This window comes from Haematobia irritans, chromosome 4, assembly GCF_050003625.1.
Source record: "Haematobia irritans isolate KBUSLIRL chromosome 4, ASM5000362v1, whole genome shotgun sequence".
Taxonomy (NCBI): Eukaryota; Metazoa; Arthropoda; class Insecta; order Diptera; family Muscidae; genus Haematobia; species Haematobia irritans.
In genome coordinates, this window is record NC_134400.1 from 185,084,784 (window position 1) to 185,099,411 (window position 14,628).

General features: G+C 29.7%; 1 protein-coding gene and 1 long non-coding RNA gene across 2 annotated transcripts in view; one reads left to right on the top strand and one right to left on the bottom strand.

Annotated features, from left to right (window-relative positions):
* Oatp74D (Organic anion transporting polypeptide 74D) overlaps positions 1-14,628 on the bottom strand; it is a 111,074-nt gene that overhangs the window by 58,913 nt on the left and 37,533 nt on the right. The gene's annotated exons all lie outside the window — the stretch shown is intronic.
* On the top strand, positions 9,248-10,183 carry LOC142236903 (uncharacterized). The gene is made up of 4 exons (XR_012722252.1): positions 9,248-9,307; positions 9,427-9,593; positions 9,658-9,763; positions 9,829-10,183. It is a non-coding gene; the product is annotated as an uncharacterized LOC142236903 (long non-coding RNA).

The following is a 14,628-nucleotide window of genomic DNA, read 5'->3' on the forward strand; positions in this document are numbered from 1 at the left end:
TTTATTTCTATAGAAAATTTTCTGTAGAAAATTTTGTCAAAATTTTATTTCTATAGAAAATTTTGTCAAAATTTTATTTCTATAGAAAATTTGGCAAAATTTTATTTCTGTAGAAATATTTGTTAAAATGTTAGTTCATTAGAAAATTTTGTCAAAATTGTATTTCTATAGAAAATTTGGCAAAATTTTATTTCTCTAGAAAATTTTGGAAAAATTTTATTTCTATAGAAAATTTGGCAAAATTTTGTTTCTCTAGAAAATTTTGTCAAAATTTTGTCTCTCTAGAAAATTTTGTCAAAATTTTGTTTGTCTAGAAATTTTGTCAAAATTTCATTTCTATAGGAAATTTTGTGAACATTTTATTTCTGTAGAGATCTTTGTTAAAATTTTAGTTCATTAAAAAGTTTTGTCCAAATTTTATTTCTATAGAAAATTTTGTCAAAATTTCATTGCTATAGAAAATTTGGCAAAAATTTTATTTCTGTAGAAAATTTTGTCAAAATTTTGTTCCTCTAAAAATAGTTGTCAAAATTTTGTTTCTCTACAAAATGTTGTCAAATTTTTATTTCTATTGAAATTTTGTCAAAGTTTTATTTCAGTAGAGAATTGTGTCAACATTTCATTTCTATACAAAATTTAGTTAACATTTTATTTCTGTAGAATATTTTGTGAAAATTTTATTTCTATAGAAAATTTTGTCAAAATTTTATTTCTGTAGAAAATTTTGTAAAAATTTCATTTCTATAGAAAATTTTGTCAAAATTTTATTTCTATAAAAAATTTAGCAAAATTTTATTTCTGTAGAAATATTTGTTAAAATTTTAGTTCATTAGAAAATTTTTTTAAAATTGTATTTGTATAGAAAATTTGGCAAAATTTTATTTCTCTAGAAAATTTTGTCAAAATTTAATTTCTATAGAAAATTAGGCAAAATTTTGTTTCTCTAGAAAATTTTAACAAAATTTTGTTTCTCTAGAAAATTTGGCAAAATTTTGTTTCTCTAGAAAAGTTTGTCAAATTTTTATTTCTATTGAAATTTTTGTCAAAATTTCATTTCTATAAGAAATTTTGTAAACATTTTATTTCTGTAGAAATCTTTGTTAAAATTTTAGTTCATTAAAAAGTTTTGTCCAAATTTTATCTCTATAGAAAATTTTGTCAAAATTTCATTGCTATAAAAAATTTGGCAAACATTTTATTTCTGTAGAAAATTTTGTCAAAATTTTGTTCCTCTAAAAAATGTTGACAAAATTTTGTTTCTCTAAAAAATGTTGTCAAATTTTTATTTCTATTGAAAATTTGGTCAAAATTTTATTTCAGTAGAGAATTTGGCAGAATTTTGTTTCTCTAGAAAATTTTGTCAAAATTTTATTTCTATAGAAAATTTGGCAAAATTTTGTTTTTCTAGAAAATTTTGTCAAAATTTCATTTCTATAGGAAATTTTGTCAAAATTTTATTTCTATAGAAAATTTTACTTCTGTAGAAATATTTGTTAAAATTTTAATTCAGTAGAAAATTTTGTCAAAATTTTATTTCTATAGAAAATTTGGCAGAATTTTGTTTCTCTAGAAAACTTTGTCAAAATTTTATTTCTATAGAAAATTTGGCAAAATTTTGTTTCTCTTAAAAATTTTGTCAAAAATTGATTTCTCTAGAAAATTTTGTCAAATTTTTATTTCTATTGAAAATTTTGTCAAAATGTCATTTCTATAGGAAATTTTGTCAAAATTTTATTTCTATAGAAAATTTGGCAAAATTTTATTTCTGTAGAAATATTAGTTAAAATTTTGTTGTTCTAGAAAATTTTGTCAAAATTTTGTTTCTCTAGAAAATTTTGTCAAATTTTTATTTCTATTGAAAATCTTGTCAAAATTTCATTTCTATAGGAAATTTTGTGAAAATTTTATTTCTGTAGAAATCTTTTTTAGTTCATTAAAAATGTGGTCCAAATTTTATCTCTATAGAAAATTTTGTCAAAATTTCATTTCTATAGAAAATTTGGCAAAAGTTTTGTTTCTTTAGAAAATGTTGACAAAATTTTGTTCCTCTAGAAAATGTTGTCAAAATTTTGTTTCTCTAGAAAATGTTGTCAAATTTTTATTTCTATTGAAAATTTTGTCAAAATTTTATTTCAATAGAGAATTGTGTCAAAATTTCATTTCTATAGAAAATTTAGTCAACATTTTATTTCTGTAGAATATTTTGTGAAAATTTTATTCCTATAGAAAATTTTGTCAAAATTTTATTTCTATACAAAATTTTGTCAACATTTTGTTTCTCTAGAAAATGTTATAAAATTTTTATTTCTATAGAAAATTTTGTCAACATTTTATTTCTATAGGAAATTTTGTGAAAATTTTATTTTCATAGGAAATTTTGTCCAAATTTTATTTCCATACTATTGGAAATGTTACCAAAATTTTATTTCTGTAGAGAATTTTGTCAAAATTTCATTTCTAAATTTCATCTCTGTAGAAAATTTTGTCAAAATTTCATTTCAATAGAAAATTTAGTCAACATTTTATTTCTGTAGAAAATTTTGTCAATATTTTATTTCTATAGAAAATTTTGTCAAAATTTTGTTTCCATAGAAAATTTGGCAAAATTTTAGTTCATTAGAAAATTTTGTCAAAATTGTATTTCTATAGAAAATTTTGTCAAAATTGTATTTCTCTAGAAAATTTTGTAAAAATTTTATTTCTATTGAAAATTTGGCAAAATTTTGTTTCTCTAGAAAATTTTGTCAACATTTTGTTTGTCTAGAAAATTTTGTCAAATTTTTATTTCTATTGAAAATCTTGTCAAAATTTCATGTCTATAGGAAATATTGTTAAAATTTTATTTCTGTAGAAATCTTTGTTAAAATTTTAGTCCATTAAAAAATTTTGTCCAAATTTGATCTCTATAGAAAATTTTGTCAAAATTTCATTTCTATAGAAAATTTGGCAAAAATTTTATTTCTGTAGAACATTTTGTCAAAATTTTGTTCCTCTAGAACATGTTGTCCAGGGCTGTGGAGTCGAGCCAATTTTGCTCGACTCCGACTCCGACTCCGACTCCAGCATTTTTCATCAGCTCTACTCCGACTCCGGAGTCGACTCCGGGTAATATAACTAAATCTCATTTTAATACCACTAATTTGTAGTTCTATTGTGGGGGTACCGTAAGTGGATCGATATAAAGTATGTGCAAAAAAAAGGTCTTAATTTCACATTAGATGCCAATTGAACTCTATATTTCAAATTTAGGGCAATGTTTAATAAATAAAATAATGATATAAATACCCATCATAATATGAGAAGATACAAACAGTATATGTATTTGTGGACCAAAATTATAGATACTTTCTCAAATCCTTTAAATTTGTTGCGAGCCATATACAGGTTTATATTCCCATATGCATGAATTTGAATCTGAATCGATTTAGACAAAATTGTATATACTTCTACAAAATCTATGTACTTAAAATTTAAATCTAACGTTATGGAACGTAACACAATTTTAACCAAAAATAAAAATGCAAGGAAAGTCTAAAGTCGGGAGGTCTGATTATAATATACTCTGCACAACTTTATTTAGATTTAGATCTACATTTTGATAAAATCTCAAATTCTACAAAGTCTCGGACAATATTTGGGAAATATTTATAATTGTTTAGACAATTTCGCAAAAATGCATTTATGATTCATTCATTGAAAAATTTGACTCATTTCTACAAGTTTTCGACTTAGCAGTGAGTATCAGTGAGCATACAATTTTGGAAAAATTTTTGTCTAGTAAATAAAATTTTGCAAAATTTTATATAGAAATAAAATTTATATAGAAATAAAATTTTGCACAATTTTCTACAGAAACAAAATTTTAACTAAATTTTCTATAGAAATAAAATTTTGGCTAAATTTTCTATAGAAATCAAATGTTGACCAAATATATAGAAATAAAATTTGGCAAATTTTTTTATAGAATTTAAAAAAAATTGTGTAGCAAACAACATTTTGCAAAATTTTCTATAGAAAAAAAATTTGCAAAATATTCTATAGAAATAACATTTTGACTAAATTTTATATCGAAAAAAATATTTCTATAGTAATAAAATTTTGAATACATTTTTTATAGCAGTGAGTATCAGTGAGCATCAGTAAGAAAAAAAAATTGAGAAAATTTGCTATAGAAATAAAATTTGACAATTTTTTTTATAGAAATAAAATTTTGAAAAAATTATCAATAAAATACAGTTTTAGAATTTTTTTTTGTAAAATATTCTACAGAAACAAAATTTTGACTAAATTTTCTATATAAATAAAATTTTGACAACATTTTCTATAGAAATAAAATTTTGACCAAATTTTCTAATAAAAAAATCTATTACTATAAAATTTTCGCAAATTTTCTATGGAAATAAAATTTTGACCAAATTTTCTAATAAAAAATCTATTACTATAAAATTTTGGCAAAATTTTCTATAGAAATGAAATTTTGACTTAAATTTTCATAGAAATAAAATTTTGAAAAAATAACAAACAAAATTTTGCAAAATTTGCTATAGAAATAAAATTTTGTTTCTTTAGAAACAAAATTTTGCCTCAATTTTCTATAGAAATAAAATTTTGACTAAATTTTCTATAGAAATAAAATTTTGACAAAACTTTTTATAGAAATAACATTTTGACAAAATTTTCTATAAAAAAACAACTTTTTCTGTCAATATTCCACATATGTATATGGCCTTAAAATAAAATTAAAAAAGAAATAATTTCGATTGTTCGAAATATTTCAAATAAATTGATATGGACATTAAAATGGATCGATCCAGATGGGCATCTGCTAGTCTAACATTCTAGGAAACATAAAAAGATAGCCGTAATTTGAAGTTGATTTTCATTTACAATCATGCTGTACATTGATCGAATGAATAACGCAATGGAAACTAATTTGGGTAAAAACTTGCTTAGTTACAAAAATGTGAAGTGTTTTAAAAAATTTGGTTTAGCCGGAGTCGGAGTCGAGCAAAATTTTTACGACTCCGACTCCGACTCCAGCAAAATCTTCAGACTCCGACTCCAAGACTCCGACTCCGACTCCGGCTCCACAGCCCTGATGTTGTCAAAATTTTGTTTCTCTAGAAAATGTTGTCACATTTTTACTTCTATTGAAAATTTTGTCAAAATTTTATTTCAGTAGAGAATTTTGTCAAAATTTCATTTCTATAGAAAATTTTGTCAACATTTTTTTTTCCCTAGAAAATGTTATCAAATTTTTATTTCTATAGAAAATTTTGTGAAAATTTTATTTCTAAAGGAAATTTTGTGAAAATTTTATTTCTATAGGAAATTTTGTCCAAATTTTATTTCTATACAAAATTTTGTTTCTCTAGAAAATGTTGTCAAAATTTTATTTCTCTAGGAAATTTTGATCAAAATTTTATTTCTATAGAAATTTTTGTCAAATTTTTATTTCTATAGAAATTTTTGGTCAAAAATTTTATTTCCATAGAAAATTTTGTAAAAATTTATTTCTATAGAAAATTTTGTAAAATTTTCATTTCTATAGAAATTTTCGAAAATTTTATTTTTATAGAAATTTTTGTAAAAATTTTATTTCTACAGAAAATTTTTCCAAAAATAAATTTTCGGTATAAAATGTTGAAAAAATGACCGATTTGATAAAAATGGACCACAATCAAACCAAATTCCATGTGGTCAGACCATCGGACTCAATTTAAAATGAATCATTTTTGGACCAATTTTGGTCCGATCGGACCAAAATGGCAACCCTGATCCTTATATTCATCTGTAATCATATCTCTCATCTCGTAGCTTTCGGCTACATAGGAATTTAATGAATAATTTAATCATAGCTTTAAATGACTTTAGTGAATCTGGCGATGCAGCTGCTTTTACCATGACAACACGTACTTAGAATAATTACAACTACGAAAACATCTATTCTTATAGAATACATATGTAATGGGAAGGATGAACGAAGAGAGAGTATGGTGGTGCACTGAAAGAATTTTTTTCTTTAAATTGCAAATTTTACAAATTTCAAATTTGTGATGATGTGATGATTTTCTGGTCCAAGATTTTGCGGTACTGAACCATCACGACTAGACTGTTCTGAAAATTTTCTTGCCATATTTCAAATAACATTATGCTCTTGTTTGAGGTGATCATATTTCTTTTCTGAGTTTAGCATTACAGAATTGAAAAAAAAAAAAAAATTATGGACCTCGACATATTGATTTTTTTTTCAGTGTGCTTATGGTAGATGGGTAGGGTATTGTTTCAGCAACTGTTACCGGTTTTAATTCGTTTTATTTAACTCTTTTTCATTTGATTGTTTTTTTTCTGGATTTCTTGACTTCACAACACAGACACAGGGAAGGAAAAGATGATTGCAAAGCAATTCGTTCATTGCCTTGTCTTCTATAGAATGAATCTCATGATGGCATGTAAACGAGTATACGAGGAGATATGTTGGCGTTGGTGATTTTGTCGTCTTTGTTGTAGTTTTTGTTTCGTGTAATGTTGCTGTTGTTATTGTTTGTTACTATTGTTGTTGCTCTTATGTCTGCTATGCGAACGGACATTTACTTTCGAAATCAGTGAAATGAAAAATACAACGGAAACTAAAAGTGAATTGCGAATAAATTTTTTTAGATGTGTGTGTGTGTGTGTGTGCGCTGCTATTGTGATTCTGTGCCGCTCTTTGTGTGTGTTTTTGATTGTGCTGTAAATGTTACCTATAAATTGGGATATTCGATTGAGATTTCTTTCTCGCTTTGTTTTGTTTTTTGTCATGAATAAAACTATCGCAAAAAAAAAAAATAGAATAAATGTTTCAAAATTTCGTATGAATTGCTTGAATATCATTTGCATGCATTTTATTTTGGATTAGTTTTCTATTCACAGTCAATTTATAAATGAATAATTTATAGAATTAAAAATAAAAAACGCACACACAACACATAAAAAAGTCCATATAGATTTGTGGCAATATAAAAAAATTGAAAATTAAATCTGCGAAGGACTTTCTACGAAAATAAATTTGGACAAGACCTATATATGCACATACATATATAAATTTACATAAATTCTTAAATACGATTTAATTTAATTTATTTCCATTGATTTTATATTATTTTGATTTTGTCAGCGTTGTGATTTAATAGAATAGAATCGAATTGAATTTAATTTCTATAGTGGATGTAGGCTTGTCAGTGGTACTGGTTTTCGTACTGTAAATAGTAACATTTTTAGCTAACGGAATCTACAATTTTCATTTAATCATTTTACTAACTTTACTGTTTTGCTATATGTAACAGGCTGATAAGTCTCCGGTCTAACAACGAAAAACAGATTTTTTTTGTCAAAATTCATTTTTATTATTCCACAGAAGTTCCCTTCAAGAGCGATACAACAATTATAACGACCTTCCAATTTTTTGATACCATTTTGGTAGTACTCCTTCGGTTTTGCTTCAAAATAGGCCTCAGTTTCGGTGATCACCTCTTCATTGCAGCCAATTTTTTTCCCTGCGAGCATCCTTTTGAGGTCTGAGAACAAGAAAAAGTCGCTGGGGGCCAGATCTAGAGAATACGGTGGGTGGGGAAGCAATTCGAAGCCCAATTCATGAATTTTTGCCATCGTTCTCAATGACTTATGGCACGGTGCGTTGTCTTGGTGGAACAACACTTTTTTTCTTCTTCATATGGGGCCGTTTTGCCGCGATTTCGACCTTCAAACTCTCCAATAACGCCATATAATAGTCACTGTTGATGGTTTTTCGATACAAAATTGTTCCATGCGCATCCCAAAAAACAGAGGCCATTACTTTGCCAGCGGACTTTTGAGTCTTTCCACGCTTCGGAGACGGTTCACCGGTCGCTGTCCACTCAGCCGACTGTCGATTGGACTCAGGAGTGTAGTGATGGAGCCATGTTTCATCCATTGTCACATATCGACGGAAAAACTCGGGTGTATTACGAGTTAACAGCTGCAAACACCGCTCAGAATCATCAACACGTTGTTGTTTTTGGTCATATGTGGACTCGCGCGGCACCCATTTTGCACAGAGCTTCCGCATATCCAAATATTGATGAATGATATGACCAACACGTTCCTTTGATATCTTTAAGGCCTATGCTATCTCGGTCAACTTCATTTCCTTTGATATCTTTAAGGCCTCTGCTATCTCGATCAACTTCATTTTACGGTCATTCAAAATCATTTTTTGGATTTTTTTGATGTTTTCGTCGGTAACCACCTCTTTCGGGCGTCCACTGCGTTCACCGTCCTCCGTGCTCATTTCACCACGCTTGAATTTTGCATACCAATCAATTATTGTTGATTTCCCTGGGGCAGAGTCCGGAAACTCATTATCAAGCCAAGTTTTTGCTTCCACCGTATTTTTTCCCTTCAGAAAACAGTATTTTATCAAAACACGAAATTCCTTTTTTTCCATTTTTTTCACAATAACAAAAGTTGCTTCGCAAAAGACGCTCTATCTCACAAACTAATTGACTTCAGACGTCAAATTTTGACGCGAATTATTTGAAGGTCAGTACTATATAAAAATAATATGCATTTAATACTAGCGACGCCATCTATGTGTCAGACCGGGGACTTATCAGCCAACCTGTTAATTAATTAATTAATGTCTGTCTTTGAAAAGAATCTTACAGTGTGGCCAATCGATACGACTTGTCGGCGATGACTAAATATTCGATAAATATGTTATCAATCACATTAACAAGCAGCAGTATCGATTATGCCGTCGGACTTAACTAATAGTGTGGCCAACATCTGGGATATGTTCGACACGAGCACGTACGGATAAACTTATAATCTGGACGGCGTATAAGTGTTCGTTAACAGCCTGTTTCTGTATATCGAATCAGCTCTGTCGATCGACTAAAATGGAAACAAACAGCTGAATTTATAACCAAAAAACAGCTGTTTCTATGCATTTCAGTCGATCGATTGAACTCGTTCGACATACAGAAACAGGCTGTAAATTTGTTGCTAAAATCACAAAATTGGCATCACTGGCATACGTGTGTTGTGCACTTGGCATAATGTTTCTAGTTTGATTAAAACGTTATTATATCAATTAATTTTCTAATTGAAAATGCTTTCAGCTTAAATTAATTTAATATTTTCAGCTTAAATTAATTAATTAATTTGTGATATATTTTGAATTAGGACAAATGTATTTTTAGAGCTGTTTTCTTTTTGCACTGGATGCAACATTCCCAATAAACACAGGATGAGCGTTTTTCAAATGCAACAACTTTTCAGTTTGAGGGTAAATATAATTTTCAACATGAATTCAACTTGACTTGAAATAGCTCATCTTCAATACATCTTCAAATTGTTTGCGAATTACTTCCAATTTGCCAAAATGTTGACGAAATCTTTGAAAAGGTGTTGAAGATAATATGAGAAAACTTTGACAAAACACTACCCTAAAATGCAACGAAAAAACCATGTGGTTTTCAATACTTATTTGTGCAACGAAGTTCGTGGTCAATTGCAAGAAATAAAAAAAATGGAAAATTTTAGACAAATAACCAAATAGTTTATAAAAATAGGTAAGTGAAAATAAAACATGAAATAAAACTTTAAGGAAGTCACGAAATGTATATCTCTTTGCAGAAAACTGAAATTATGGATTCTACGTTCTTGAAAACATTAAAAAGCTGGCCGATGAAAAAATTGTGGACAATTAACTGGAACTGCTTCAAATAGTTTATAATAATTGGTACGCCAATATGAAAAATTAAATCAACACTTTAGAGAAGTCACTAAATTTAAATCTCTTTGCAGAAAACTAAAATCTTTGGATGCTACATTCTTGCAAACATTAAGAAGCTGACCAATGAAAAATGAGTGGCTTATCGACAAGAAAAAGTTTCCAGACAAGAAAAAGTTTCCAGACAAGAAAAAGTTTCCAGAAACATTGCAAGTGCAACATATTAAAATTGTTAAAAACAACAAATTGTTGAAATCAACAATTTCTGGATGAACATGTGCATCACATCGTCAGTTTTAATTCATATGCTATTATCAGTTTAAAATGGATATTTTGTGAATTCCTTCTGCTGGAAATCAATTCTAACACGCGGTCCAGTACGTTCCTAATTTCAAATTGCCCGCATGTTAATAAATGTTAATGCTGTTTTATGACACCAAAAGAAGGAAATCGAATTATCAATGCAAAAGTGTTTACTAATAATGTTTAAGATATTTAAAGTTTTGTTGTTTGTTTTTTTTTTGTTCTTATTTGTTGATATGTTTAATAAGATTATTATTTATCAATTGGTAATGTAGTGTATTATGTAGTGTAGTGTATTATTATATATTTGATTTTGATGAAAATTAATAAATTATACAAAATTCATAGAATTTTGGCTTTGACTTTCAATTTGAAGTGGGGATATCATTCATACAAATTTAGGTTGAAAAGTATTTGCAACGATGTTAATTTTGAATTTGACTCGCATCGAAAATTGTTTGACAAATTATTGAGTAGCGATGCATTTCAATTTGAGGATAACACTTGAGATATTATTGCTAATGTGTTGAATTTCACTGTTGAGGGTAATGTCTGTTCTTTGTTGAGAACGCGATTTTCTCAACAATTTCTCAACTTGAATATTACCCTAATCCTTTGAAAAAATGTTTGAAAAATTTTTGAAATTTAGCATTTTTCAAGCGTTTGTGTTTATTGGGTTTTGTATGCATCCATCGTTGCACTAGTGTTCTATCCAGAACATCTCATCCGTGCAAACCGCACTGATGTTGCCAGATTGTATTTTGATAAAGTGACGCTTCATCGATTCACAATAACAATTTATTGTGACTAATTTATCGATAAACATGAAATTCAAAGTGGTACAGTGTCATAAATAATCGCAGCAGTAAATATTTATTACTAATTGGAGCATTTTTATTTATTTTTTTATTTTATTCAACAATTCAACTTTAATACAATGCAAGTCTGTTCCGTGCCATAAGGCATTAATGGGACTAGTTGGCCAATTATTTATACAATATTAAAAACAAAAATTATACGTATTTCATACATTAAAAATGCAAGATTTCACTTCTTTTCTGTGATTGTTTTTAAACAGCTGATGACAGTGTTGCATATTTTAGGAGATGTCCTAGATAAACGAGTACTCCGTTTCCTTTTAGTCCTTCAAGGCTTAGGGTATCCAGTGCTAAAAGAAAACAGCCCTGTTGTAGTTCTAATTCCCATCGAAATTACGCAATATTTAAATATTATTGTGAATTATCATTTAAAAATATTGTATATATGTAGTAAATAGTACTCATACACACCAAACGACCTTAACTACAATCCTCGAAAAATCCAGTATCCAAGTCAGAATAAAATTCCGCCCTACATCTATTCGTAGTGAAACTATTCTCCTGCCATATATATTTGTGTTTGTCCCAATTATCTAAATGATAGGTAGTGTTGATAGATTTCTTTATCGATATGTTTGGCTTTTTGGCCTCATATGCATATCATCATTTCTATTGTGAATCAAAACTAATTTATCTTGTCTAGGATTTTATTGGTTTGATGAAAATATGACACTAAAAAAAACAAAAAACAAACAAACAAAGACAACTGTGATCGATGGTCTCAGCTGTCTTGAATGCAACATTGTTGTAACGCGAAATGCGGTGATATCAAATGTCACTCAAATAGAAGAAATTATGTCTGTGAAGGGGGGAAATATCATTTTGATTTTGTTTACACAAAGCTACAAACGTTTTATTGGTAAACGAATGCACCATAGCACCATACTAAGTAGTCACACTACCAATCTACACTTGTTAGTAAAAGGGGCCAATAGTTTAAAAGGAATCATCTATCAGTCATTTATGGTGACAAATGCAACACCAACAACAACAACAATAGTATCCACGTCAATGGAGTATGCTCAAGGTTGTTGATGGCGCACTTGTTGGTGACTGTAATCAATTAAACAATATACATATATACATTTGTTTTGCCTTTAAAGTTCCTTCCACTGCAATTAACCAATATTGCAATGAAAATTCCAAGCATAGTTTTCAATAAATGCAGTAACAGTTTGATTAGCATTGGAAAATACATAATAAAAGGGTTGCCAGATATATGGTATTGGCCATATTATGGTTACCAAAAATCTCCAACGAAATATCAAATATTCCATATTTTAATAAACTTCCATTGCATGTAACACAATCGACCCTATTAATTATCGCAGCAAAAATATTTGAAAGTTCTTCTAAAGGCACAACTTTAAAAGCAGTCCCAAATATGTCCATGTTCTTTAGTTGAACTACTCAAGAATTTCTTTTGATTCAATTTTTTTTATACGAGTATCTCGCTTCTTATACCCTCCACCATAAGATGGGGGTATATTAACTTTATCATTCCGTTTGTAAAACATCGAAATATTGCTCTAAGACCCCATAAAGTATATATATTCTGGGTCGTGGTGAAATTCTGAGTCGATCTGAGCATGTCCGTCCGTCTGTTGAAATCACGCTAACTTCCCAACGAAACAAGCTATCGACTTGAAACTTGGCACAAGTAGTTGTTATTGATGTAGATCGGATGGTATTGCAAATGGGCCATATCGGTCCACTTTTACGTATAGCAACCATATAAAGCTGACCCTCTAAGAGAAGCAAATTTCATCCGATCTGGCTGAAATTTAGTACATGGTGTTAGTATATGATCCTTAACTACCACGCATAAATTGGTCCACATCGGTCCATAATTATATATAGCCCCCATATAAACCGATCCGCCGATTTGGCTTGCGGAGCCTCTAAGAGAAGCAAATTCCATCCGATCCGGCTGAAATGTGGTACATGGTGTTAGTATATGGTCTCTAATAACCATGCAAAAATTCGTCCACATTGGTGCATAATTATATATAGCCCCATACAAACCGATCCCCAGATTTGGCTTGTGGAGCCTCTAGGAGAAGAAAATTTCATCCGATCCGGCTGAAATTTGGTACATGGTGTTAGTATATGGTCTTTAATAACCATGCAAAAATTGGTCCACATCGGGCAATAATTATATATAGCCCCTATATAAACCAATCCCCCGATTTGGCTTGCGGAGCCTCTAAGAGAAGCAAATTTCATCCGATCTTGCTGAAATTTGGTACATGGTGTTAGTATATGGTCTTTAATAACCATGCAAAAATTGGTCCACATCGGTCCATAATTATATATAGCCCCCATATAAACCGATCCCCAGATTTGGCTTGTGGAGCCTCTAAGAGAAGAAAATTTCATCCGATCCGGCTGAAATTTGGTAAATGGTATTAGTATATGGTCTCTAACAACTACGCAAAAATTGGTCCACATCAGTCCATAATTATATATAGCCCCCATATAAACCGATCCCCAGATTTGGCTTGCGGAGCCTCTAAGAGAAGAAAATTTCATCCGATTGGGGTGAAATTTGGTACATGGTGTTAGTATATGGTCTCTAATAATCATGCAAAATTGGTCCACATCGGTCCATAATTATATATAGCCCCCATATAAACCGATCCCCCGATTTGGCTTACGGAGCCTCTAAAAGAAGCAAATTTCCTCCGATCCGGCTGAAATTTGGTACATGGTGTAAGTATATGGTCTCTAACAACTATGCAAAAATTGGTCCACATCGGTGCATAATTATATATAGCCCCCATATAAACCGATTACCAGATTTGGCTTGCGGAGCCTCTAAGAGATTGGGCTGAAATTTGGTACATGGTGCTAGTATATGATCTCTAATAACCATGCAAAATTGGTCCACATCGGTCCATAATTATATATAGCCCCCATATAAACCGATCCCCCGATTTGGCTTGCGGAGCCTCTAAGAGATGCAAATTTCATCCGATTGGGGTGAAATTTGGTACATGGTGTTAGTATATGGTCTCTAACAACCATGCAAAATTGGTCCACATCGGTCCATAATTATATATAGCCCCCATATAAACCGATCCCCCGATTTGGCTTGCGGAGCCTCTAAAAGAAGCAAATTTCCTCCGATCCGGCTGAAATTTGGTACATGGTGTTAGTATATGGTCTCTAATAACCTTGCAAAATTGGTCCACATCGGTCCATAATTATATATAGCCCCCATATAAACCGATCCCCAGATTTGGCTTGCGGAGCCTCTAAAAGAAGCAAATTTCCTCCGATCCGGCTGAAATTTGGTACATGGTGTAAGTATATGGTCTCTAAAAACTATGCAAAAATTGGTCCACATCGGTGCATAATTATATATAGCCCCCTGTTCAAGCAAATGCATTGAACATGTAATATCACCGTTGGTGATATTCCACTGATAATTGAAATGCCCTTAAAAAGGATCATGACGAGCACTGAAGATAATGTATGTTAAGTGCATTTGGTTGTTTAGGGTTGTCTCTATTATCAGTGCATTGGGTGTCGTTGTGTTTAAGATCTTCTCTCCTAAGAAGACCATAATAAAACTCCGCACCATTTGTATATTTAGGATAGCGATAAGATTATAGGCTTAGCATGGGGTAACCAAGTGTTGCCTCTAGACTAGATTTAAGATTTGTCAAAACCTTTGTGATAGCAGAGGTT